At 42.7% G+C, this 27,061-nt stretch overlaps 1 long non-coding RNA gene across 1 annotated transcript in view; it reads left to right on the top strand.

Moving 5' to 3' along the window:
* LOC112533565 overlaps positions 1–27,061 on the top strand; it is a 93,702-nt gene continuing 66,641 nt past the window's right edge. The window contains exons 1-5 of the long non-coding RNA XR_005844235.2: positions 1–160; positions 266–5,460; positions 5,752–5,828; positions 9,178–25,582; positions 26,862–26,969. This is a non-coding gene — a long non-coding RNA (uncharacterized LOC112533565). The remainder of the gene's footprint in view (positions 161–265; positions 5,461–5,751; positions 5,829–9,177; positions 25,583–26,861; positions 26,970–27,061) is intronic.

Genomic DNA, 27,061 nt, shown 5'->3' with positions numbered 1-27,061 from the left:
GATACAACAGAAGGAAGAGACACCATCCAATGGAACAGAAGCATTAAATGCACAGAACTGTATGCTACTAATCAGACCTAAACTTTCTGACAGCACTATCAAAAAAGTATTTTTTTCCACCAGGATCTCCTCCAGTTGCTGCTGTTTCTGTGTTGTTTGAGTAAGTACATGGTGTGAACTGCTCACCAGGTGTGGGGTTTTTTGCTTTTTTTTTTTTTTACTTCCCAGATCAATCTTTGAAATTGTTTCCTTTTTTTCCCCTCAGCTTCTGTTTCTTCTTGTTCCTGTTAACATGTGTAGCATCTCAGCAGTTTCCTGAATTCGAAGCGTAACTAACAAGACTCAGGTACAGCAAAACCTTCATAACCTAGCAGCTAGGGAGGTGATTAGAAGGTCTCTTCTCTATCTAAATGCTATCACTCCAGATTAAAAAAAAAAAATAACAGATTTCTGTAATGACGCTAACTGTGAATTTGTGGTGATTGTGAAGCTGCTGCTTATCATAGAATGGCTTGGACTGGAAGAGACCTCAAAGATCATCTAATTCCCTCTACTGCAGACAGGGTTGCCAACCACTGGATCAGGCACTTCATCAGGTTGAAAGGCCTCTCCAGAAAGTATTTTCTGGGGAAACATCTCCTTTCAGTGGTCAACATGGGGACACGGATTTGTAAATGAATGATTTCCACATTCACAAAGGTTTTGCAAATGAACTCTGGGAGAATCAGAAATATTGACTTCTACAGTTGAAACACTGATATGAACCAAATAATATTATTGCCAGCTACCTGGCATCAGGCATCTGTTCATATATGAGGGGCTGGCATGCAAGTAGCAGAAAACGGTTTGTTTGGGTTCAAGCATAGCACTGTCAAAGAAGAAAATCAAAAACCTTTTAGGACTTGTTCTCTTCTATGAGGATTTGGAAATCAGACTATTTTCTGGGCTGTGGAGTGATGACAGCAGTCCAGGAATTCCTGCTGAGTCTGGACTTCTCCCTCAAGACTACTTTTAAGCAACCTGCCAGAAGCTGATCCTTTCCTTCTCCCTTGTGTGGTTGGTTTTGTTTTTGTTTTTTGTTGTTGTTGTTTTGTTTTGTTTTGTTTTTTTGTGGTTTTTTTTTTTGAAATTTAAATCAGCTCTGCACTTTTGGTCATTCCTGACTCTCTCTTTCATGCTGGTTGGTTCTGGCTGGATGATTCTCTATAGTGGACCAGGTATGGGAAGCAGGTAAAATCCATGGCAGCCCTGAAACCCAGCTCCTAGTCCTAGGCCCTAGCAGAGGAAAAAGTGCTTAGACTATTAAATTCATTTCTTCATTTCTGATTCTGTGCTGAAAATTTACGAAGACTCTTTTTCTTTTTTTAAAGCATTCAGAACAAAAGTATTAGGATGATAGTTTCAAACCAAAAGCTAGGTCATAGTGCATGTCAAGCCACGATCAAAGCCTTGAGGAGTTGTGAAAGAGGAAAAACTAGGAAGGAGACCTGGGTCTGATGAGGCTGCTGTGGGAGGAGAGCTGCATGAGAGATTCTTGTGGTTCTCCATCCCTCTAGGGTGGTTGTTTAACTATGGGGTGACACTGGAAGAAGAGAAGACCTAATCGTGAATAGGCACCATTGGAAGCACACACATTTGTACCGAGGAGTGGGACTGCAACAGCTGAAAACTTGCTGTCTGTTGGAATCAAAAGGGGAGCCATTACAGGTGGCCAAGAGGACATCTTCACTGCTCATGCTGCCAGTTCAAGCAGGTGCAGCATTATAGAAAACAGCCCTGTGTTGTGGAGATAATACAGTGAAAAAGCCATGGATAAGGCTCTGTATAGCTATGTTAGTATTTTTTCATGTGTGTGGTATGCCTTTCTGCATGGGATTGGCTGAACAGGGACATGCCAACATGTCCTGCCTGGCTCCAGTCTCCAGCAGCCATTGGTGCTGGATCCCTGGAAAAGGAGTAGTAAGGTAGTATGGTGTGCAGCTCAGGGACTTTCTAAGCCTCAGATAACACCTTTGTATTTAACGGCCCTTGACAGATTTCTTTTCTCCTGTGAGTTTATTCAGCCTTTCTTGAATTGCTGCAAACCTCTAGCACCTGCATCATATTGCAGCAGCGGAATCTGTGGTAGAGTGCTTATTGAATAACTGCGTCCAGCAACCAGCTTCAGGGCTGGGGTGAGCCTCTGCACCGGGGAACGCCAGCTCGTAGGCAATTAACCCACAACTGACTGCCTTCGCCCGGGCCGCTCCAGGCCCTTCGATCGCTTCGCGAGGAAATCGCCCCTCAGCGGCGCCCCTGGGCGGGCGGCCCCGCGGCGGGTCCCTAGGTGGCGGTGCCCGCCCGCGCTCGGCGTCAGCACCGGTCTGTGAGGGGCCGGGAAGGGCGGGAAGCTGCCAGAAGCTGCGCTGCCTCCTTGGTGGCCCGTGGTTGTCTTTGTGTATGTAAACAGGCCGGGGTGTATTCTTCCATCAGTCGTTATTCCATCGGTTTTCAAACCTATATAAACTTTTGGTATCCTTGGAGTCTTGTGGTAAATATTCAGAGCTGAACTGTAAGCCGCTTGAAGGGGGATCTCCTTTTCCTTGCTTTGAACTCATTACCTCCTGGCTTTATTTAATAAATGTGGCTCAGGTATTCTCCCGGTGCTTTCTCGATCACCTCACACATTCCTGTCAGCGTTGTTGATTTTCCTCAACGTGTTCCACAGAAACCTGGCTCTGAAAACAGGCTACCCTTACAGGTGGCTGACAACCTAACTTGAAAGCCCTGAGTATGTGAGAAGGGTCTGCTTTCTCCGTACTTGGGATAAAAAGAAAAGAGAGCAAGTGAAAACCACCTGCTTTTCCCATTAAGGCCCCTGGGAACCATCCCTTCCCACAGGCTTTCTGGGAAATAACTCAGGAGCCTGGGATCGAACCTTCTCCTTTCAGGGAGCTGCTGTTCTCTCACCCTGGGACAGAGGAGGGAGTAGAGGTGCCAGGAGGGAGGTGGGCAGCACTGCTCCACAGCAGTGCAGGCAAGTGATGGCCACAGACAGGGTGCACTGCAGGCATTGAGGAGGTGGGGAAGCACTGTGGAGAGGGTCAGGAGAGACCCCTTCTAGTATGCAGAGTGCAGGGGATGGCAAAGACAGAGGGACGGTTTGTAGGGGCACAGCGATGGGTCTGTGATCTGACAGGTTTGTGTTGCTTACTCTTCCTCGTGACTTGCACAGATGCTAAATCCAGGTCTGCTAAGCATGCCACACCACTGTGGCCCCAAAACCATTGCTAACAAATATCCCTTTCCACAGCATCCAGGGCAGGGTACTTCCTCTACAACTTCTGCAGATGTGGAGCAGGGCTCTCAAACTCACCAGGAAGGCCTGTTTGCATTTCAGCAAGGTTTTTCCAGTTAGGAAAAAAAAGAAACAAAAACCAACACAAACTTTTGTGCCCACTATCTTGGGGAGAAAAACAGGGAAGAGGAATGTTCAGGGGCACAACGCAAGCTGACTGTGCGCTGTTTATGAGTTCCTGTGGCTTACGTACAGATGGAGGCTTGATGGGAGGCAGTGCATTGCACTAGTGGAAAGCAGAAATGATGAAGGTGAGTTAAGCTGAGCCCAGATCACCGGAGGATGACTGTGTAGTTTCGTGAAGCCTTTTCTGTGGTTAAGATCGTGACATAAATGCAATAAAGAGCATGGTGTGTATTGCTCAACTTTAACCGCACTGAGTGAGGCACAGTCAAAAAGATCTCCACAAACTTCCCGAAACTTGAACAGATAATGCTTAAATAACTTTGAGTATTTCCCCTGTGCTGTTACAGGAGGTTGGTCAGGAGTGGAGCCCTTCCTTCAACCCCTCAAGATGATCCAGATTAGTGACGCCCGGGTCTTGGTGGGTTTGGGGACAGACCCTATTTGAAGGGAAGAAAAGGTGAAACTGGGTGACGACAATAATCAACTCCTTAGCCAGATGCTACAATGAGAAAGTTCTGTGCAGATGCCTTCTGAGTGACAGTGATGTGCCTGAAGAAGAAATGACAGGAAGCAGAGCAGGGACTTGATTGAGGGGAGCATGAGCAATGCTAATCCTGCTGCATTTCACAATGACACAGGCTCTCCTGGGCAGTATTTCCAGATGGCATGGGTCTCGTCTCTCATTCTTTGTGTGTTTGTCTTCTCTTTCAAGAAATTGTCCAGAGAAATAATCACACTGAGATAAAAATCTGCTGAAGTGTGAGTGCTGCAGCCAATGACAGTGAGAACCAGGACAAGGGAAGGCATGTAATGTTAGCTTGTTATTTTCCTACCCATGGAAGACAATGGCTGCTCATTGAGTCCTCTCCTGCTTTGGTATGGCTCATTTATTCACTGATGCAGCCCAGGTGTGGCTAGGCAAGATGATGGGTTTGGCAGTGCTGACTGGTGAAGGAAGGCACATTGCAAGGCAAATGCACCAAGGAGAAATCTTAGAGGCCTGGAGAATGCAAGGCAGCTTTCCATTTTCTGCTAATGTGAAGTTACACTGATGTTGAAGGAAATCTGATGGAATCAGAAAAACCTTACCAGAATTGTGTTTCTTGGGTGGTGTTCTACATTGTTCTGTCAAGGCTGATGGTAGTGACTGTGAAACAGAGTGTTCCGCTCAAGCTGCATAACTGTATAGCCTGGGGAAAACACACTTTTGGTCTGCTGGACTGACTGATAGTGAACTGGAAAGCTCAGGGAAGATGTGCTCAGTTTTGTGCCCCTTACTACATGAAGGACATTGAATTGTTTGAATGTGTGCAGAGAAGACCAATGAAGCTGGTGAAGGGACTACAAAAGGCATTATGAGGAGTGGTGAGGAAACTGGGGCTGTTTAATCTGGAGAGGAGTCTTAGAGGAGACTTCCTTGCTCTACAGCTACCTGAAAGGAGGTTGTAATGAAGTGGGGGTCGGCCTCTTCTCCCAGGTAACAATGATAGAATGTGAGAAAATGGTCCCAAGAAGGTTTAGAATGGATATTTGGAAGAATTTCTTCATGGAGTGGCTAGGCATTGAAACAGTCTGCCCAGGGAAGTCTTCATTCCTGGAGGTATTTAAGAGATGTGTGGATGTGGCAGTAAGACATATGGCTTAGTGGTGCTGCTTGGTAGGTCAGATAGATGATTGAACTTGATGATCTTAAAGATCTTTTCCAACCTAAATATTTCTCTGTTTCTCTGACAGGGAAGATAGTCTGATTCCTTCTCTAATTTCCCTTCCAATAGGTTGAATTTTCTAGGGTCTTGCCATAGACATCTAGGCAAAATCAGGAAAAGGAGAGTTCTCATGGTTTCTTAGGATATCAATCGTTACAGTGTGAATTGTTTGTTCCGTTGCACATTGGGGTTTGTTTTGTATTTGTATCTTATTGACAGAAAAGACCATTATGGCCCGGAGATGGGAAGGAGAGGTGATACAGGGATTCTGCTTGAAATCCTATCCTTCAGGTAGGACTATGTCAGGATATTGTTAGACGTGTTTATAAGCATGTGGCCAAGTGAAGAAGGAAAAGGTTTGTTGAATTCTTTTTGTGATACATCTTTCTGCAGTGCATCACTATAGCATATACGGAACATCTCTACTTGTAGCTTGTGTTAGTAAGGAAGAAGAGTTGATGTAAATTAAAGAGATGCTTTTTTCTGAGGTATCCTGAAAGATAGTTTACATCTCATGACCAGGAAACTGTTTCGTAGAAGTCCCTTAAGTCTGGTAATCTTTTTTAAACTTGTTTTAAACAGGCAATCAGATGTTGCAGACACACGTCATGTTTCCTTCAGACTGGGATCATTCAGTGCTGCCTGAAATAGGATATGAGGTATATAACTTTTCACATCTGTTCACTCCTTTGGGAAAACTAATAGTTTTCTTGTGCTTGTGTTGAGGAAATCTAAAAGACATGCCCATGTCCAGGTGCTGGTTTTGTTAGTTTTCAGCCTGCAAATGTGTCACTTCAAAATGTATGGTGACAAGAGAGACAAAAAGGGCAGTGCAGCAGATTTTCCCAGAGGACACAGGTTTCATTAAGACTGTCCATTTATCATAGGTCAGTGCACAGAAATGTTGCTTTATCCATTGTGCTTTTGGTTTGACCTAGATGACAGCTGATGGTCTGCAGTTTGAGCTTCAGTGCTCTCTATTCACAGAGCTGTTTCTCCTTTAAAACTCAGTCACGCTCTAGAATTTTCAAGTCAAAGCATATACTATAGGAGGATCATCAACTCATTTAGTTTTGCTGTGATGAGACTTACGTCCTGTGTATTTTTGAAACATCAGGCGGTGTGATAGTACATAAAGCTGCTTCGATGGCTCACTACAGTAACATTAGGGCTCCTCTGTACAGAGGAGTTAGTGCACAAGCAAGATGAGCGTGCACTTGGTATTGAAGAACTACTTCATGCTCACTTTTCCACCTGAGCACTTATTCTGAAGCTCCCAGTGTTTTTGCACAGCTTTGCTTCAGCTTGCTTAGGAGTGCAGATGCTCTCTGGGCAGAATAAACGTGCTCTACAGAGAGCAGTAACTCCTTTGTATTACAGACAAGTCTTTGGAATAGAAGCTTAGGGTGCTTTGGGACAGGAGTGAGAGGAGGGAAGGATTCTAAGTAAAAGAATGCTTCAGAAAATCCCAGCCTGTGATTTCACCTGTGTTAGGTTGTGGATAGGTCCTCTGGGAAAGGTTAGGGAGGTGTAGCTGAAAGAATTGTAACATGTTGGTCTCTGTTGCCTTAACGTTTTTCAGCTGGTAGAAGTGAGCCATGCTGATGACAAATACAGGGAAATCAAAGACTTATTTCAGCAGACAGTAAAAATTATTGCATCCTTAGACTGTAGAGGATTCAGAATCTCAGACGTCTGAGCTATTGTGGGTATGGGAATATTCCTTGTGAGTGAACTGCTCCCATTCTCTGTTTTATGATGGAGAAATAACCCAATATGCAAATGGAGAGGGAGGGTGCCAAAAAAGTTAAGGTCCTGTGGAGTTAGACTTAGAATTTATATGATTTTTAAATTATTGTCTGAAAAACCAACTAATTTAAAATTGTTTACTTATGAGATGGCTTTTATAAATCTGGATTCTAGATTTGGAGTTCATACAAATCTTGTTTTGTGAGTTATTTTAAAGCCATTCCATTCTATTACCTTTCTCATGTAAAAACAATCCAAGGCATTGTGATCTTGGTGTATAACCTCTCTATTGGGAGAACAACATGGGGAAGTATTTTCTTTACTATTTGGCTTCTCACAAAGACAGTGTTCCCATTCAAAATGGAGAAGGCCAGAGTTATATTTTCACACAAAATCTGAGAGTTTGATTGACCACAGCCAGAGGAGAGGGTGAACTGTTTCCCCAGGATGTGGGATACCTACGCTTAATCCTAAATTTGAACTGAACCTTAGGCTCCCTGTCTTGGGTACCTAGCCTTATCACTTCACAAATGGAACATTAGATAAGGGTCACTGGGGCTTGAGTATAGTAACCAGAGATGCCAGCCTGCGACTGGGGTTTTCCGATAATTAACAGCACTAAAACTAGATGTTCTTGCAAAAAAAGTGGCAATTCCAGTTGGCGTTAGCATTTCTTGCCAATTCAGCAAAAACATCTAGTCAGAACTGATGGAGAGAACTCTTTGTCCTGTAGGTGTAACATTTCCTTGTGGTAAGCATTGCTGTGACTGAACAGAGCTTGAGAAAGCAGCAGCTGAGTTTAATTTAATGAGCAGTGAGGAAATGGACGTAATTGGCTGAATGAATGTTACCCCTCTGATAGAAAGAGGAACTGAAAACTTTTCAGTGTAACTAAAGAAGTGACCACTTCAGTTGTTCTCTTAGGACAGACATACTGAATTTATAGGCAGGGTGGTCTGCTTACTAGCCAGTGTTTTCTTAGAAAAATTGAAACCTGAGACCAAAATTTAGTGTTCACTCTCTCAGGAATTAGAGTTCAAGGATGCAGAAGAAGAGAAATAGTGCGCTGGTTGGCTTGTGATCTTTTGTCTTTATCCCTGTATGAGGTCTGAAGAGCGGCTATTTGCTAAATCTCAGAAACTCATTTTTCTTGTTTTGTTCCTCTTCACACTCACAAGACAACCTTGTATTTCTAAAATATCTTCTGTTATACTACAAGAGTTTCTTTTAAAAATATCAGAAGTTTACTGAGAATATTTCTGTTTGTACTCCATACATGGATTCCTCTTAGCTCCAGCTCAGAATCTTCTTGGTTCTTCTGCCAGTCTTGCAAGAAAGACTTAGATAGTTTTCTTAGGGTGGAGGCTGGAGAAGGAAAAAGCATGACTGGCCATAATCTGCTCAGATCAGATCGACAAAAGAAATAGATGTTCCCCTTTCCATCCCCAGTCTGCATATCCTCTTTCCTTTTTTAGCAGAGCCTTGCAAAAGCAATGCTGAACAGACATTACTGTGGGGTATGCCTTACCTGCCTTCTCTTTGTATGTTGAAAACCACCATGCAGTTTGTTTTCAGGTGAAAGGCTTCGTCATGTGTTTCATCATGCAGTGGAGGACAGGTCATATAGTTATACAATTTTTTTTGTTCCATCCCCCATGTTATTTGGATTTGAGTGGTAAAGGCAGGAGGCCCATAAAAACAAAAAGTGCTTGTGCATGGCATATGCGTATGCTAAACATCTGATATGTTTTTCTGTAGGCAAAAGAGCATATGAAAAAAGCCTGAGACAGGGGTGGGTGAGTGGCTTCTATTTCATGGTATGAGTCTATCCCACGTGATGGACATCTGCATGCAAAATTTCAACTGGAGGATTTGTGGCATTCATGAGACAATGTATGGCAAAGGTACAAGCACATGGGCTGGACTTGCATCAGAACTCTTGGAGTGTTTCTAGAGCTGAAGGAAGAGCACAGCACAAGCTGCACTTCCTACTGAGTGGGCCTGATCCTATTTACTTAGACCTTTTGTAACCAGTGAACCAGCAAAATGCAGCAGTCAAAGCTGCCAGATCAGCCTTATGTAGTGATGCTTTAAAATAAATCAATGTGGAAACACCTGGCAAGGATGTGTTTAGAGCTACCTGGGAGGAAGAAACAGAACAAGGCACATGTTGAGATGTTGGCTGCCAAAGTACTGACAGCAGATATTTGTTCCTTTGGTTTAAATGTTTTCTTATCTATGGCTTTTTCTCATCCCTAGGAAAATTCTTTGCCAGAGATACCAGCTACTGTCATCAATACTGCCCATCCAACACAGGCTACAGTGCCGTGTTCGTAGTTTAAACTCTTGGAGAAAAGTCTACCTTGCCTTCCACCCAAACCTGGGTTTTCAAACAGACTTTGGAACAGCTGTGTAGCTGGTTGAAAAAAACATTCCACCTTCGTCATCTTCGAGAAGCACCAGATTTACCCTGCCTGTGTCTTGGAGTATACATGCTCACCCCAGTAAGGATCCTTCAAGAGGTAACAGTACATTATACCTTGTCTAAAAATGACACTTGAACCTCAGGCTTTTTTTTTTTAACTCTATGTTGCATGTAAGTACCTCGCAGCTGACTTTCAGCCACACTGCAGTTTTGTTTCAAGTTGGAAGAGTGAAACTACAAGGGTGGTAACTTATGGAAAGGCTGGATCCTCTATGAGTGTTGTTATCCTCCTAAACAGTCTGGTGGCAGTTAAATTGTAATAAATAATATAATCATGACAATGTGATGATGATTTGCATGTAAATGTGATGTAGATTTAAGTGCACATAATGATTAATTTATAGAACTAATTGCTTCCATGTATAATATGGTACATAACTGGATATTGTTTAGGACATTCTTGGGGAAATGAATACAGAAAACTGGGGAAATGGAGTACTAAAAAGCATGTTTGAGGAGTGACTCTTTGGAGTTGTTTTTCCACAGAGTGAAGATCATCAGTGTCATGTCAGTGTAGGAAAAGTAGACAATGGTCTCCGAGCTGTTTCTGTCCTGTGGTTTGGCTGCTTTGAGTTCTGTGGCAAGAAAAGGCCTTTAGATCATATCCTAATGGAGAGTTACATCGTGTTTCCTAATTTCTCTACTGGTCCCATTTGGTTATCTCGCACTAAGAGTCAGAAGGGTTCCAATTCAAACAGAAGAAAAATGTCCTGGCTAACAGCAAAGCACGTGTTTTGTTGGTCTTCCTCAACTTGCCTTGACTATTGCTAAAGCTGGAGTAGACAACATACTGAACATCTAGTGAAGGGATATGTCTTCACGTAACACTTCTCAGAGAATGGATAGCTGCTAGAGGCTATACTGAAGTTCAGTCATACCACAAATCAAAACAACAGTAATTTTATGCTCCTCTAGAAAGAGCTATGTTGTTATTTTGAGCTGTTTGTGCCCTCCCGGACTGTGGGCTGGGCTGGTCTCTCTCTGAGGGGATTATGCAACCTCCCAAAACTTGGAGGAGGCCTCTAAAAGGTTCCTTGGATTCACACCAGAATGTCATAGTGAGTTTCTAACATCTGTTTCCACATAGGTGTACAGGAGCATGCTGAGTGCCTGGCCCTCACGTGCTGATGGCAGCACCTTTAGATGTTAAATTTGGGCTGGGAGGAGGTGGAGTGGTGATGCCGTTTCAGGCAGCTGCTGCTCAGTTTTTGCTCTTGGTGAGGGAAGAGCAGGCTCTCACTTGCTCACATGGGGAATGGTCTTTCCCACAGAGCAGCTGGAAGTAACCCCCTTGAGCTTTGACCTGGTGCCAGCCCTTTCTCTCAGATGTCCTTGGTGGGCCCTTGTGGGATGGGATGAGGGTCCCACAGCAGACGTGTAAGGGGGCTGAGGGTGCAGGGTGTTGAGGGTGCTTTGAATGATCTCTTATGGGAATTCTGTCTTCTGTCCTTGACGAGAACTGCATGTTGGAAATGCCTGAGAGCTGGTGGTGGCATCCCAGCCGTCCATGGGGAGATACCATGAGGAGGAGTCCTGCAACTTCTGTCAGCGGGAAATCCCTCCCTGGGGGCTGTGGGAAATCAGTGCGAACCCCATAATGAACACTGGGGATGCGGTTTGCTTTGTTTCCCAATCAAGTCACTGTCAGCACTTCTCACTCCATTCTTCCACACTGAGTCGGCCCATCCCACTGGTGACGCTATACCTTGAACGTTGTTGTCCTCTCACCACAGGGAAACTTCCTACACTGCTGCAGAGCTTCCCTGGGTTTAGGTTGGGAGAACCAGAGGTTATGGCAGCTACTGGAGCTAGATCACCATTGTGCCATGACATTCCCATTGAGAAAGTCTGTAGTGAGCTGAATAATGGGATGTGGCAGTGTCCCACTGGGGCTGCAGAGCAGGGCTTGCAACAGTGACTGGTGTGGCAAAGGGGCTGTGTGCAGCCATCCCCTTCCCACCCTGCAGACTGAACTTGGTGGTGGCTGTTTGGGATTGTGTTTTGATGCCTGGCACTTCTCCAGGTGACTGGTAAGTGCCTAGTGACGTGTGCTCTGATTGGGATGGACAGAGATTGTTCTAACATCCCAACTTGCAGCTTACATCTGTAGGAAATCCCATAAACAAACTCACCTCTGGAGTGAGCTGCTGCATTTGGTTTATTTCCACTTCCCTACTCTTTTGTGGGGAATTGGAGGATTTTACCAAAAGCTGCAGGTTTTCATAAGCAAACTAGTAATCTCATCAGGAGCTTCATGAATTCAGTGGATGTGGATATAGTTAGCTATGGATAGGCACAGGTCAACAAAACCAGAAGGTAAAAGATGCACTGGAAGGGTGACACATCCAGTTACCACTAAGACTTTTCTTTTAACTCTCTTTCTCTTTCTTTCTCAAATCCAGATCTGTTCTGGCTCCCTCAGACCACTAGTACTGCTAGGTGTTGTTGGGATTTGCTGGGATGTGTGTGCTTTTTGTTGAGTGTTTATCAAATCTCATATTCCTTAATCCTGAAGTGTTCCTGTCTGTATAGCGAAATCTATCTGAATTAATTCTACTGATAAGACTGGAGTATGAATTTCCTCCCTGCATAACAGTCTGAGGGTCTCATCTTATTGAATCACAAGTTTCTGACTTGGGAGTGGAGGTGCACATGTGTGGGGGCGTCTGAGATGGACTCTTGCCATCACTGGGCACAAATATTTCCTTTGTAATGCAGAATACCCCAAAGGGTTTCAAATGAACTGCATCCTGACTCCCTCTACACACAGGCACAGGGGTCTGCCATTATGCTTTTTGCAGAAACCACATTTCTAATTTGCTGTTTAAAAAAAGGCGCAGTACATCAACTGGTTTATAACAGAGCAAACACTGTTTGTTAAATCCTATGCAGGTAAACAGCTCATTTCCTTCCTGCTCTATTGTTAAACCTCGTAACTCAAAATCCGGTCACCTTATTTCACATTTTTTGGAGGTCGGAGGTAGGTGCCTGTTATTTAATGTCAAAAAATGCTATTGCTTAGAGCATTTTATATTTTTGAATGCTTGCAGACTTCTTTGCTAACAAATGCTGGTAAACTGAATGTAATGTATTTTCTTGCTGTTTGCAGTGCATCTTCGTCAGATGTCCAGCAAGCTTTCGTGTCAGGGGTGCCACAAAATGAAAGCACTCTGTCCCTTTGGATAGTAAAGTTCAAAGGGAAAATCACCCTAGAACACTGCTATAAATTCATTCTTATATTTTGATTCTATTACCATATGATAAAGGACAGACTACTGTCCACTGATATGCAGTAGGAAATGAAGGAGATGATGGACATTGAGCTATACAGAGGAATTCCTACTGGCCATAGTCAGCACAGCTGGCTACAGCACATTTACTGGAAGAGGTTTTGGTGTCTGCCAAGTAGATGAAGTTGATGTCTAGGCATCCAGAAAGCCCCATGTGGCTCAAACTGAATACTTATTTACTCACCCCACAAACAAACAAACAGTATCCCTACATACAGGGAGAAGAGTCTGATAAATGTAGCTATTTTCCCTGTATGAGATTTGTAACTCTTATGGGAAGCAATTGTTTTTGCTTCCTGCAGGTCTAGATAAGATTTCATAGGAAGTGCTTCAATATGGTATTGGTAACGGTAGTCTGTTCTGACAGTAGGAAGCAATGGCTAATTAATACTGAATCAAAAGATGGTTACGAAAGGGCTGCTGACAATCACGTAGTTTTCTCATGCATCAACATCTGTTTGCTCCAGTTGGGCCAAGCCTTCCCATTTCTGTATTAATTCTTGGGCTGAGTCAGTCCAAGTGAGTTGCATAAAATTTTGCCCAGTGAGCTTTTTAACATTATTACTAAACTGTGGTTAGTAATAGCTTTAGTATATTTTTCCTTAAAAATCATTATGTTCCAGTATAGCAGGAAGGTTTTCTCTCTAGAGTGGAAAGTGTTTGAAGGAAACACAGTTGAGACATGCTAAGAGCTGACTTCTACGTCAATGTGGAGGACAGAGTGACAGCTGGAGGAGGACCGAGTTTTTTTGGGTTAAAATCACAGACGTTACATGGGAAGGGGGGACAGGAATATTTAAGGAGGGATGAAAATGAAAATTTGTCTGATTTTGAGTTAGAAATCAGAGGAAGAACTGAGCCTGAGGGCAAGTCTAGGGCTGTAGTTCTGGACAGGTAGTCAACCAGAAAGCCATACTGCAGAAGGGCAGACAATATCCCTTAAGGCTGTAGTGTGCTCACACCAGGTTATGCAGTCAAGGTTTTTCACCTAATCAGTGACTCACAAAATTATCTTCTTGTCTGTGCTGTTTTCCCCTTGCAGAGTTGCATGACTTTCTGCAGAGTTCTGCAGCTCCCGTAGGTGAGATGCCAATATGTCTGTCTGCAGGTATTCAATGGTTTGAAAAGGAAAGAAGGATTGCTTTGAAGCTAAGTATTAAACATTAGTTCTAGCTTTTTAACTGTTTCTGCCATTGCTTTCCTGTCTTTGGCCTCAAAATAGCAGAGGTTAGTGCCCACCCAGAGCTGTGGGCATCCACTGCCTTACAACCAGCAGCTCAGATTATGCCTGTCTCCACAAAAACTGCTAGAGCTACCAAATGCAATGCTTTCAGCCTACTTCTGGTCACGGGAAGAGTTTTCCAAGGTCTACAGACCATCAGAGGCCTCTGTAATCCCAAAGAGCTGGCACTCCTTTTGGATGCTGGTATGCAAAATGTTGACCTCTAACACAGAAAACTGCTATCAGATAGGACCTTCATAACTAATGCCACTTAAAACATCCCAGCTAGAAAAGTTATTGATGCGATAACTAGGAAAGACCTCTGTCAATACCTAACTATAAGTTGCAGTCTATTCAGCCCCAAGTTTACAGTTGAGAAAAATATGACTCAAGAGCCCTCAATTGGCTGACAAATAATAAACACTGCTAGAATCGGGGGCCAGGTTGGATTCCAAGATATGGCAACAGATGGGTCAGGTGGATGGACCTCCCGATCAGTGGGGCAGCAGTAAACTCTACCACCTTCCAACTGGCTAGTGGCAGTGGAACTCTGGCCAAGGGTGTAGGTAGCAAGACAACAGGAGCCACAAGTCACCCAGGCTGCCATCAGGGTAAATAAAGGCTGCTGTAAAATGCACACGCAACCCAACAAAAACTGTTTCCCAGTCTTATTAATAAGGTTATTTAGGCATAAAATGTCAGATGGCCTGATTCTGTATGTTAAACAGGTGTTTCTTGAAGGGAAAAGTCTTTGAGAGAGTGATTGCTAGCATTTACTGATGGCAGGACAAGAGGTTCCTCACCTGCTGCCACCAGCAGCCCTGAGTTGGGAGTGTGCCACAGGGCTTGGGTTGTAGTGTCACTATACTGACACTGAGTATAGCTTGGGAGTTCAAAATAAAGCAATTAAAATTCCCTTTGAAATATTTGTGAAAAGAATGAAGGTACTTCAGGAACCAAGCAAGGCAGAATGAGAAAGAAAAAAAACAGTAGTCTTCCCGTGGTTTTCAGGATAAACTTTTCAGTCTTCAGATCATCTTCATTTATTTTGTATAATAGAGCTCAATTGCAAATCCAGGTGATTAACAATTCCCTAATTATCTGTTATAGTCAGGCGGGAGCCAGAGCAAAGTAAAGGTAACTTAATACTATTCCTTTCTAATTTTATTAAGATTGATTATTGAATAATCTATTGCTTAAAACAGAATTACAACTTCAGAGAGTTGAACTCAGAGAAAGTGAACTGTTCAGTCTTGTACTTTATGCTAAAGCATAATTCAAATCTATGAACATTATTCAGAAGGGAGCAATATTAAATCCCCTTAACCCTTTGTCCCCTCAAAATCACAAGCAGATTAGAAAACTGAGCCAGATGTTGGCTTTTCTCTTTTTTCCACAGAAAGCTGACTCATGAAATTTTGAAATGATAAAACCTTTGCCAGGATGCTGTTGACATGAGTAATAATTAACCATAGAATCATATAATCACCAGGGTTGGGAAAGACCCACAGGATCACCCAGTCCAACCATCCACCCATCACCAATAGTTCTCACTAAACCATGTCCCTCAACACAACGTCCAAACGTTCCTTGAACACCTCCAGGGTCGGTGACTCCACCACCTCCCTGGGCAGCCCATTCCAGTGCCTGACCACCCTTTCAGAGAAGTAGTATTTCCTAACGTCCAGCCTCAACCTTCCCTGGCACAGCTTGAAGCCGTTCCCTCTAGTCCTAAAAAATAAAAATAAAAAATTAGAACAATTAGCTGTAGTTAGTGCATTATATAACCTTTCTTTTACTGGTACTAAAATGTAGGTGTTGAGATAGCTATCCCTGATGGCACCAGTATGAAATATTCTTTGAAGAAAAAGGCTGGATCTGGAAAAATTGAAATTTACAGATGAAAATCTTAGATTTTCAGCAACTTCTTTCCTCCTTCCCCAGTTTTCAAGAAACAAGAAATCCAATGTTTAAAAGCCAAATTTGAAAAGGAAAAAAAAAATGTTGTGGCCAGAAATCAGAAACCATAAACATTTAGCTGCACTGTGCCCTGAAACTTACTATTCTAAGGTTCTTGGAGACAACAGCTGCATGAGTGTAAGCTGAACTCTGAAGACTGAGGTACATCAGGCACATCTATTCCTCTGTCATTTTGCTGCTTTTGGCTGTTCTGTACAAACTTGCTTTGCCATCGAATGAGTACCCCTCAGATGGATATATTATAGTATGAGGAAAACTCACCATCTGTTTCCCAGTAGGTGCAGTGACTATATAGACTAAAGCCGACGAAAAGTTAAACAAGAAAATCTAAATGTCAATATTTAGACTCTGGATAATGAAACTCCTTCAAACACATCAGGGCATGCTAAATACTCCTTCAATAACTCAAATATACCCAAGGAATATCCAAACACTTTTTTGAAGTGCACCCCTAGGTCTGTATTGTTTTTCAGATTGACTCGTTCAGAAAGATTGAATATTGCCTGGAGCAGAGGCTGGGATTTGTTTAACCAGTGTGCAATGTTGATATGAATCTCAAATCGTTTTAAAATAGCTCTGGGATCTGATCATGCTTAACTTTCTTTGGTACATGCATTTAGTTTTCTTTCTTCTCACTTTTTTTTTTTTTCTGGTAGGTTTCTCTGTAATTGATGTAACTTATTCCTTTCTTGTATAGGGTACAAATGTGTCTTTTTATGCAACTTTTGCTGCAGCATCCTTATTATCAGAAGGAAAAGAAAGGACATGTTAACATATATTCAGTTGGTTTTTTTTGGTCAAAAAACACAAACATGCAGAATTCTTCAAAACTAACCCTGACTGGACAAAATACCTTTCATCTAATGAAATCAAACATTCATTTTTTTCCTCATTCTAGCAGCAGAATGTTTAACAACATGCAAGCCCGATTGAGTGCCATACACAGACATCTGTCCTTACATGCAACAAGTCCATCTACTGATGAAACTACTTTTGTTCCCCCTCATCGGTCCTCATGTTCACGCTGCTTGGAGGCTGAGCAGATGACAGCACACAGAAAGACCCCCATTTACTGTGACTGGGGATTACCACCTGGTTTTCTGCTTCCATTAGAAACTGAGCCCTAGTAATAGTAGGCAGTGTGTGTGTGCTCAGAGCCAAAACAACACAGTGTTCCTTCTCCAGCTGAGCAGGTCTCTATTTTTTTGATTTATTTATTTTAAGTATTTTCAAGTACTCAATTCTTTCTAAGAGAACCTCCATTCTTTGCCTTATTAATTGCTCTTATTTTTTCAAAGCTGAGTGAGAACAAGTCCTGTGGCTTAGGTCACACTCAGAAGGATCTTATTTACTAATGCTCCTGGCAAACAAATTAGTGAGTGCCCGATTACTGAATGAATTAATGAGGATTCCCAGTTCACTATGCAGTTATTGAGCCTAGTGGCTATGTTTGGTTTTCTTTTATATGCACAAAGTTTACAAAATTGATACTGCTCATCTGTATTCTTCCATGTGCTATTGAAACAATGCTCTGGCCACTTTCCTTACAACTCTTTTCAGCTGCTTGGCAACATGAGTCCATCAAACAGCTGGTACCTTTGGAGAGCATTAAAAGCTCTGTAGTTCATGCTTGATGCCCATACCAGACGTACTGTAGTTCCTACTGACGGTTCTGGTCTCAGCGTGCCTTAAAAATAGATATCTTTATATTTCAAAAAGACTAGCCTGTCATGCACTTAAGTGTATTTAACATGTCACGGCATGGTTTGAATTTTAGTACCTTAACACTCTGTGGTTCCTTTTCTTTTAGCTCTGAACATTAAAATCAGATCCTTCTTACTTCCCTCCTTCCCACCATGGTTTTAATTTCAATATTTCCTTACTATTAAAAATACTGATTTTATTACACTGATTCTGAAATAGTGTATCCAGCAGTAGGTACTTTTTTTCCTGAGTGCCTGTAAGCGAGTGTTCATGAAGCTATGCACATGTACGGCTTGCCTGTGAGTACACTGTAGTGAGGACTTTCACTTGAGCCAAATAAAACCAGAGCATCTTTGATTTGGTTTCATTATTGAAAAACACATTGTTACAAATAACATTTCAGTGTGAATGAACCGGAGAGCATTAGGGAACTTAGAATAAGTCTTGAGACGAGGAGGTAAGACAGAATACAAAGGTTATCTCGTCTCTTTCAAAACCTAGAAGGAAGAGACTGGAGTGTGTAAGTACGTGGAGTGAGACTGCTTGTATGTATTTTCCAAACACACTTAATGTCTTATGTTTCCCCATTTGAATAAACGAGTATCCAAAGATTAGTAAGGGATCTGTTACATCCACTTCATCTCCTGATTTTGGAAGCTGAAAGTTTGTTTACTGCTTGGGGACACAGAAGGAGTATTTTCCATTCAGGGTCCTCCCTTTTCTCCTCCATCTTTCCCAGAAAATGTTGGGATTCCCAGAATAAATTCATAATTGTGGAGCAGCTCTCACAATGCAGCCATTTGCCTGCAGCTGATTTTCTTGGTCAGAGGCTGATCTGTGCAGGGGCTCTCTTTGCAGACATGCCCATCCACAGCAGTCTGGTGAAGCAGGACAGGTTACTGGAGAAAATGCAGCAAAAATCTGAACCATCATCCAACAGTCCTCTGCTTTGCTTTGGGGCAGGCAATGGGGCCTTGCAGGTATGTTTGGAAGGAAAACCCCTAGCCAATGGTTATTAGGGAAGCTGACTGAGGAGGGCTGCTTGTTCCCATACATCTTCGTGTCGTTCCTACCCCAGACAGAAACCACCCCAACCTCTCTCCTGCCATTCAGTTACCTCAGTGTCTCCCCCACATCTCTGCAGCCGTGGGTTTGTTTGTTTCCTGGAAGGAGGAGCAAGAGGGTGCACCATAGAGTGCCCTGCTGCAGTGCGTTCCATAGAAATAGATTAAGACAAAGCAGTCAGCAATAATTGCAAAATAACCCTGCTCTGGAATCAGGCAAGCTGCCAAAGAGCATTTATGCAAAAAAAAAAAGAAAAAAAAAAAAAAGTAGGAGAATCAGTACTCCCAAACAAACAGCTTCTTTTCAAAGTCAGAGTCAGTGCAGCCACCGCCACACACTGAGACATGCTGCTCTTCTTCAGCAGGCTTGAGCTGTCAAATGCATGATACCCTTTTGGTGTTAGTACTGTCATTGTCGCTGGCAGGACCATGAGGCGGTGCAGGTCTGAAATTCAGCACCATGGGAGATGTGCTACGTTTGGGTCATTAAACTGTCTTCTCTGGGTCTGCCCTCCCAGACAAGAGGGAAGGCAGTGTTATCAGGAGGTGCTGCCTGCTGGAGCATGGGGTGCCCTCTGGATGGCAGGACCTTGGCTCTACCAAACAGCCCCACGCCCTCAGAACAGAAAACTCAATGTTCTGTATTCTTATGGCTTGGAACAAGCAGATATTTCATTACAAACTGTACATTTCTAAATGGATCTGTCTTGCACAACATCACTATGCATTTAGCAATTCACTCTGATTATCGCTTTATGACATTTTGCATCTGCTTCTGTTAAGGCAGTGAAGTTACTGTATATTTTCTTTGAGTTGTTTCATTTTAAAATAAATTGTTTCTGTGCCTGGCTGTCAACAGCTGCATTTCTCATTTTATGCATTTAATGTATGCTCATTTTCCGCAGTGTGTCCCAATACTATAGCTCAGCTTCTAACTTGAGACCACAGAAATCTTTCAATTAAGCTCACAGATCATCTGTTCTTCAAGGTTTTTACCCAGACTCGTGGAATTTAATCTTGATTAACAAATAATTCATCTTAACCCCTGGTAAAAGCGTTGCGGCTGTTAGGGGATCTTTAGGGGATTTTCTCAGCATGCCCAAGAGCTTTGCAGCCAGAAGAACTGGTACCTGTGGGTGACGTATAGGGCTCCTGAGAGTCAGCTGGTGTCACCCCATCCATCCTTTACCCAGATACTCGTGTCAGCAGCCAACCTCAGGTGGGACCAGCAGATCTAAGTATGGGACGCACACAGTGAGGGAGATGGGGATTCAAACTCACCAGGGTGTGGTATGTAACCACGGTGCTGCTTAGCACAGTATGAAAAGCCATATCGTATTAACAAAATAATGAAAGACCCAAGAAAAACTTAGAATAAGGTTATGATATTTTTAAAGGCAGCATTCTTGTGAGCTTATTTTCATAATTCCAAATAAGATGCATTTTTTCTGTGAAGTGTTTCAGTCAGTTTTGAAATAATGGTATTCAGTGTACAAAATACTGTCTAACGATCTCAGTTATAATATCTACTGAAAGCAGTTGACCACAAAGTTTCTGATGCTGATAGTTTCCTGATTTCTTTTTCCCATGGTTCATCAGCTCCCTTTTTTAAGTGTGAACTGGTGATCTCTTGTTTATTTTTCTCTCTAAGTTGTAACTGTGGGAATTTAACCTGGTCCTGGACGCTGTTGTACAGTGCTACAGACCTGGGCTGGCTGGCATACTTTGACACTGATGTGCAATTACTCAGCTGCTAAACGACTGAGCATTCCTCTATGCTCTGCATCACTCTTCTGCTGCTTTAACAACATTCAAGGCGGTAATTAATAATTAGCCATATGTTGATATCTGGTTAGTTCAAATACCCTGAAAAAATGCCTGGGCATCTATTATCAGCTTGAACAAACTCAAAGATTTAAGTACCTTGGGTGGAAAAATTGATATGTGTCTATGTGAAATGAGGAAGTTTTCTCACATTGCTGCATGTGCCAGCAATGTATGGCAGCTGACAGGCTGCTGCCAGCAGCGGCTTGCTTCACCAACCAGCGCCCGTACAATACTCCATGCAGAAAGGCTTGAGCAAAGCACCAGTAATGCGTAAAGTAATTTTCTGTACCAAGGAGAACACGGGCACCTCAGTTAAATACTTGTTAAAGTATTGTTTTGAGACTAGAAACCAGCACAGGCAGATGTTGTCCTCTAGAAGAAATGTGAAGCTGTGAATGACTGCAGGGGTGACAAGGCACGCCGGTCCCTGAATGGTGTTGTGTCAGGAGAGCTGTGCTGACTCTCACCCATGGTGCGGGTTGAGCCCTGTGGGCTGCCGGTTGCAACAAAGGCTTAATTCATGTTTTTTCTTCCTCGAAGGGAGCAAGAGAAAGAAACATAAGTAAAATGTAGCAAAAACTGTTGTGAAACAGGCCGTCGCTGTTCTCTGAAAAACAAGTGGGTGAGGACTCATTTTTGGAGATCTTTTCAGAGCAGCAGCACGGTCACCAGCTCTGTTCCTCCAGGGGCGGTCGCTGCCTCAGGAACACCGAGGACTGGAATCAGCTGCCTTCTTAGAAGAGGACGTGGTGCTGACCGTGTGCCACAAAACATGGCTGCTGTACAAAACCACAAGCTATTTCCCACTCAGAGGCAAAATGCTTAATAGTAGCTGTTCTTGCAGTAATTGGAAAAGTAATTCCAATTCCCATTTTTCTGGAAAAAATATCCCTGCTTGCAACTTGTCTTCTTGAAGAGCAGTTTGGAAATCAGGCCAGCTGATCTGACAAAAGCTCAGAAGCCATTGGAATGAAATGTATTCTTCGCTCAGCTGGAGTCAGAACACCACGGTCTATTACTGAGTGCTGGTTAGTGAAAAATCAAATCATACCAATTATTCTAATTTATTATATTACATTTGAGATTTTATTGTCAAATTTTATTGCAAAGACCTCTCCCTCACCGATGGTACTAAGTGAAACACTCGGACATGTTAAGGTTGACATGAGAAATGTTATGAACTGGTGTGACTAGACAAGAAACAAAACAAGATATTGTACCTGGAGCCATGGTGTAAATTAAACTATGGCTAATTCTTAAAATGCTTTGCCTACAGTGCAAGAACAGATTCACCATCATCTGAAGTCTTACACAGTCATCCAAAGAAGTGGAAAAATAGGCGTGTCTATTGTATTTCCAGGAAATTACCAATATTACCTATAAGCAGTGGTAGCAACTCCACAGTTTCCTGTGAAAGTGAGGCCTCTGCTACTCTAGGGGCAAGAAGCACATGCAGGAAGAGATATTTCTGGTCAAAACCTTGCAGTCTAAAGGAGTCTCCTTGTACAAATCTGCTGCAGACTCATGTTACTGCAGCAGTGCAGCACAACAGATGTTCTTTGGCCAAATCATCCGGTGTCTCTGCCTCCTCTGCTGTGAAGTTGTACTTTGGCACTTCCTTTGCCAATGTGCATGAGCAGAAACCGTGTGGGAGAATAGGAAGCACTAACCTGATGTCACTGTTCACTGTATGGGCAATGCAGGAGATCCCTGACCTAGAAGTTTACAAAGACAAGTCTCCACGGGCCTGTAATGGGTTGAGATGAACCAGACAAAGGTGTGACATGGCAGCCATAGCATTTTTCAGCAGTATCTTCTTACAAACCAGCAGTAGACACAGTTGTCTGAGAGCATCGAGGAACTTGGCCTGTGCTGATTTGAGCAGAAAACATAGCAAACAGGAAGAAAGACAGATAGAGCCCAGAGGAGGCAAAGTGGCAAGCTTCTTTTCCCTACTTTCTCTTATGGACAGCATCTACTTCCTTTTATGGACAACATCTGTTTCCTCTTATGGTCGAAAAACATCAGCTTGAGTAAAAACACCATCTTGAGTAACTCTACTGGTTGAAAAACACTGGTTTGAGTAATTCACTGAGGAGGAGGCATGACCACCAGAGGTCCTCGCTGAAAACTCTTGGATCTTCTAGAACACCTACCCGCGCAGACAGAGCTGGGAGGGGACAGAATCAGGACAGGTGACTTTAAATGGTGAAAGGAATATTCCGTGCCATATGATATGATGCAGAAGGAGAGCTTTGAAGGGGGTTGGGAGTTCATCTCTCTCTCTTCCACTGCTAGGAGTCTAGCTGGGTATTGGTCAGTTGGTGGTGAGCAATTGCTTGTACATCACTTGTCATATGCACTTATATATGTGTGTGTGTTTGTGTATGTATGTGTAGTCATAACTGTTATTCTTTTTCTTTTATCTGTCTTAGAAAATAATTTTATCTCAACCCATGAGTTCTACTTTTTATTTTTTTTGCTTTCTGATTCTCTCCCCCATCTGACTGGGAAGGACAGGGTGTGAGTGGATGACAGTACTGTGCTTAGCTGCCTGACAGATTAAACCACAACAAATGTGTATTGACTGTTGTTAGAAAGTTATCCAGTTTTGCCTCACACTTGTTGATTACTGTTAGAAAGCTCAGTAAATTGCCTTGTATTTTTTCTGAGTCATTGTCATGACCCTATCACTCCTGCAGCCCTGCTGAGCAGGAAGTGCCCAGTGTGGGGGATTCCAAATATTCACCTCTCTCACAAGCCACTGAGTGGGATGAGAGAACAGTTGAGACTTGATTTGCACTACTGCTTATTCCAGAGGTGCACTCACGTTGAATAAGTTTGGTTTGTGGATACAAGCAGCTGCTAGAGTAGTCAAGCTGACTTGAAGGACAACTGCAGTGCACAGTGGACTCCTTGTCAGCATATGTGGGCTTGATGAGTTCTAGAGGGTGCCTGTGATCTCAGATGTGAAAATGAACATTCATTTAGTGTCCAATTGAAAGGTTAACTCCAGTTGACCAACCAAACATATCCATCAATAGAAAACAACTGATAATGTTTTCTATGATTCTTAGCAGCAGCACTGACAAATTTCACCACAGAGAACAGTTCTGTTGATTTTGGCAGCGCTCTTTGACCCTCGAGAAAGTAGTTATTGCAGTAATTTTTAGTGCTGATTTATTTTAAGGTGGTTACTCCAATATTTTGAAGCTCAGTAGTTAAAATAGTGGGAAAAGCATGGGAGTGCACTTCTTGCAACTGGATGAACCGTATAGAACTTCATTGTATTGCTCATACCTACCTATGTTGTTGTTACTGCAGGTGCCTTAGCATGCCGTGCCAGTGGTTTCTTGCAAGAGCATCAGAACAAAATTATAAATGGAAGTCAGGAAGCAATAACTGAATGTCAAATAGCTTTATGTGAGGTCACAAAAATAATTTGGAACATACAGAGTTACGGGCTTCAGGTTTTCTTATATGTATAGATCTGTGTACATGTGTATTCTTATATATATATATATATATATGTAGGACATTGAAAGTAATGCCTCCTATTTATTTCCATGGAAATAACAGATACAAAGAGCACCAATAGCACTGTTTGATAGAGTGAATTCTCAACTACAAAATGCTATTTTTCAACATGGTCACCACCATTAGCTGTGCATTTTCACCAGTGATGAACAAGAGCCTGCTTATGTGAGTCTGCGTCAGTGGAGGTGACGAACTGTTGCTGTTGCCACAGCTGAAATGCACCACCCACCGCCTCACTGTGTTGACATCCACAGTTCGGTCTTCATAAATATTCAGCAAATGTCAATGAATGTCAATGGGTGCCAATTTTTGTGCGTGGAGGAATTCATTGACGCATCTTTGCTTCATATGCGCTTCCATGTCATACTCCATTCTGTTAGACTGCCCCTACGCTGTCATCGGTCGCACAGCAACGTAACGTAATATAATACTGATGGGAAGGTTAATCCTGTACTGTCATATATCCAACATCTATCTCTAGCATTGCAGGCAACTAATTAAAATAGGAGGCATTAGTTCTGGAACAGCCCTTGTATACATGTGTGCCACAGAAAGCCACTAAATGAAATCATACTATAATATAATATAAATTAATATAAATTCTGCAAGAAAATGGAGGAATTTCTGTCTTCGTATTTTGCAAAAATGTTTTTGTTAGACCGCTGCATCATATCTTTAAAAGTGACTTTTATTCTGAATGTGCCAAAACCCATTAACTTTTCATGAGACCTTTCGAAACAGGATTTAAACTTTTCAATCCAATTGCAACATATTTTATTTGAATGCACATGCTGAAACATAAAATGATGAAAACAATTATTCCTGGAAGGTATTAAAAGGTTGATCTGTATACATAAATTAAATTAGGGCTCTGGCAAAGGTGCATTACAAGCAAACAGATGCAGTATAAACATCATTCCTTCGTACTCCTCTAGCATCTAGTGCCAAGGTCCTCTAATCATTTTAAGTCTCTTCAGACTGTTGCTGTGAGATAGCCTGCCTGTACTCAATTACACAAATATTGGGAGGTTAAAAAAATCATTCAGAGTGCAAAAGTGAATGCTTGAGAAAGTCAGAAAAAGAAGGTCAACACAGAAGACAGTGAAGGCTGCAGGAGCTGTGGTCCCAGGGACTGGCTGTTCAAATGCATGAGCAACAAGGAGAAACCTTAGGGGAACTTTACTGCCAAGAAGTCTAAAGGCATTTCAACAGCACATTTGTGGAGAATAATTTTGCAAAGACTTATAAACTGACCAAATTGGGAAGGTTTTCCTGGGATTAGCGAAAGATTCAGCCTTGCCATGAAAACTACTTTTCTGCCAGACTTGATGTTCTGCTACAAAGCATACTTTTCCTAATGGAATAAATGTTACCAATGTTTCTTGGATATTCATGTTGTTAAATAACAACAATAACCACACCGAAACAGCTCTCCAACATGGAAAATTTCTATATTTACACAGGGCAATGCTAGCTGAAAATCAAGGTGTCAAAACAGGAAGAATGAGGCAACCCAGCAGTGGTCAGCATTACCTAACCACTATGCTGTGGACATGTAAGTGTATATATATATACTGGAATAGGTTGCCCAGAGAAATGGTGAAAGCCCTGTCACTGGAGACAGGACTGGAGTAGTTCTCACCCTGGTGCTCAGTCCAGCAGTACCCACTCACCTGCCTAAACCTCTCCCTGAGACACCACTGGGTGTCCCAGGGCAGAGAACAGCATGAAAACCATGCAGGGGCACCCAGCAGCAGGGACTGGCACACAGCTCTCCCTCCCCATCATCACCTCCTCTGTGATAGGCAGCGAGCACCACCACCAAACACAGGTGATTGAGCTGTGAAGCTCTCATCGGTGCATGTAGCCTCTTAAGAGCAAATATAGGAGGACTCTGAAGTTCCTGAGTGGGGACTCAGTGCATGTTTTGCCCAATGTCTTTGGCATCTCTTTCTGTAGCACATCTTCCACAAATCATAGAATCATTTGGTTGGAAAGACCTCTAAGATCAACCAGTCCAATCGCCAACCCCCCCCCATACACATTAGTGCCATACCCCCATGTTTCTTGAACACTTCTAGGGACAGTGATTCCACCACCTCTCTGGGAAGCCTATTCTGATATCTCACCACTCTTAAAAAAATAAATCTTTCCTAATATCCAACCCGAGCCTCCCCTGGCACAACTTAAGGCCATTACATCTTGTCCTATTGCTGTTAGCTGGGAGAAGAGTCCATCCCCCACCTCGTGACCACCTCCTTTCAGTTAAGAATCATGTCCAGAGTGCTAATTGCATGAAGAAGAAGCAGGGTGCTTGGAAACCATATGAAGATACAAACTGAACCAACAAGAAATGAAACAAGAGAAAACATGGACAGCCTAAGTGGTGGGTGGACCGCGTACTCTGCAAATCCGGATTGGCATAAACTAAAGCAAACAGAGAAAGCTGTGGAAAGTTAAATGTTTTAGATTTTCAAAATACAACTCTTCTATTCCTTTGTTTTATTTTGAAACAATTTCCCCTTAAGGACTGTTCTTTCAATTTAATTTGCAGAAAGCTGACAACTCATCTGATTAAATTTTTTTTTTCCTTTTGCTGGAAATAATTTATTTTTGTTTTTTGGCTAGTCCAAAGTGATCTCTCATATTCATCAAACTCATTTTAGTATAACTTTCCCTCACCATTTCAGGGCATGACCCAGCCCAATATCTAATGGGCGTTTAGAATAAAATTTCTCCAATAGGCAAATTTTCCCATAGTTGTTCCCTTTCATTATTTTTGCTGGATGACCTGATCTGATCTAACTGGTGGTTTGTGTACTTTGGGAGCGTAGGCATCCTGCTTTCTCAAGTGCTCAGGCTGTGCCCTCAGATGACACAAAGTGGAAATGGTGTCCAACTCGAGCTGCTCATCACCAAAACATGGTGCTGGAAGCAACCAGGTGAGTCACTGAGACCGGATCCCCTGTACGGGCTGGCAAGATGTGCCACAGATGTTTAGTTCAAAGGACTTGGTAGACCGTGTTTGCCAAGT

Source organism: Gallus gallus, chromosome 1, assembly GCF_016699485.2.
Source record: "Gallus gallus isolate bGalGal1 chromosome 1, bGalGal1.mat.broiler.GRCg7b, whole genome shotgun sequence".
NCBI lineage: Eukaryota > Metazoa > Chordata > Aves > Galliformes > Phasianidae > Gallus > Gallus gallus.
Note: the sequence above shows the minus strand (reverse complement) of the source record. Positions and strands in the feature narration are given on the sequence as shown.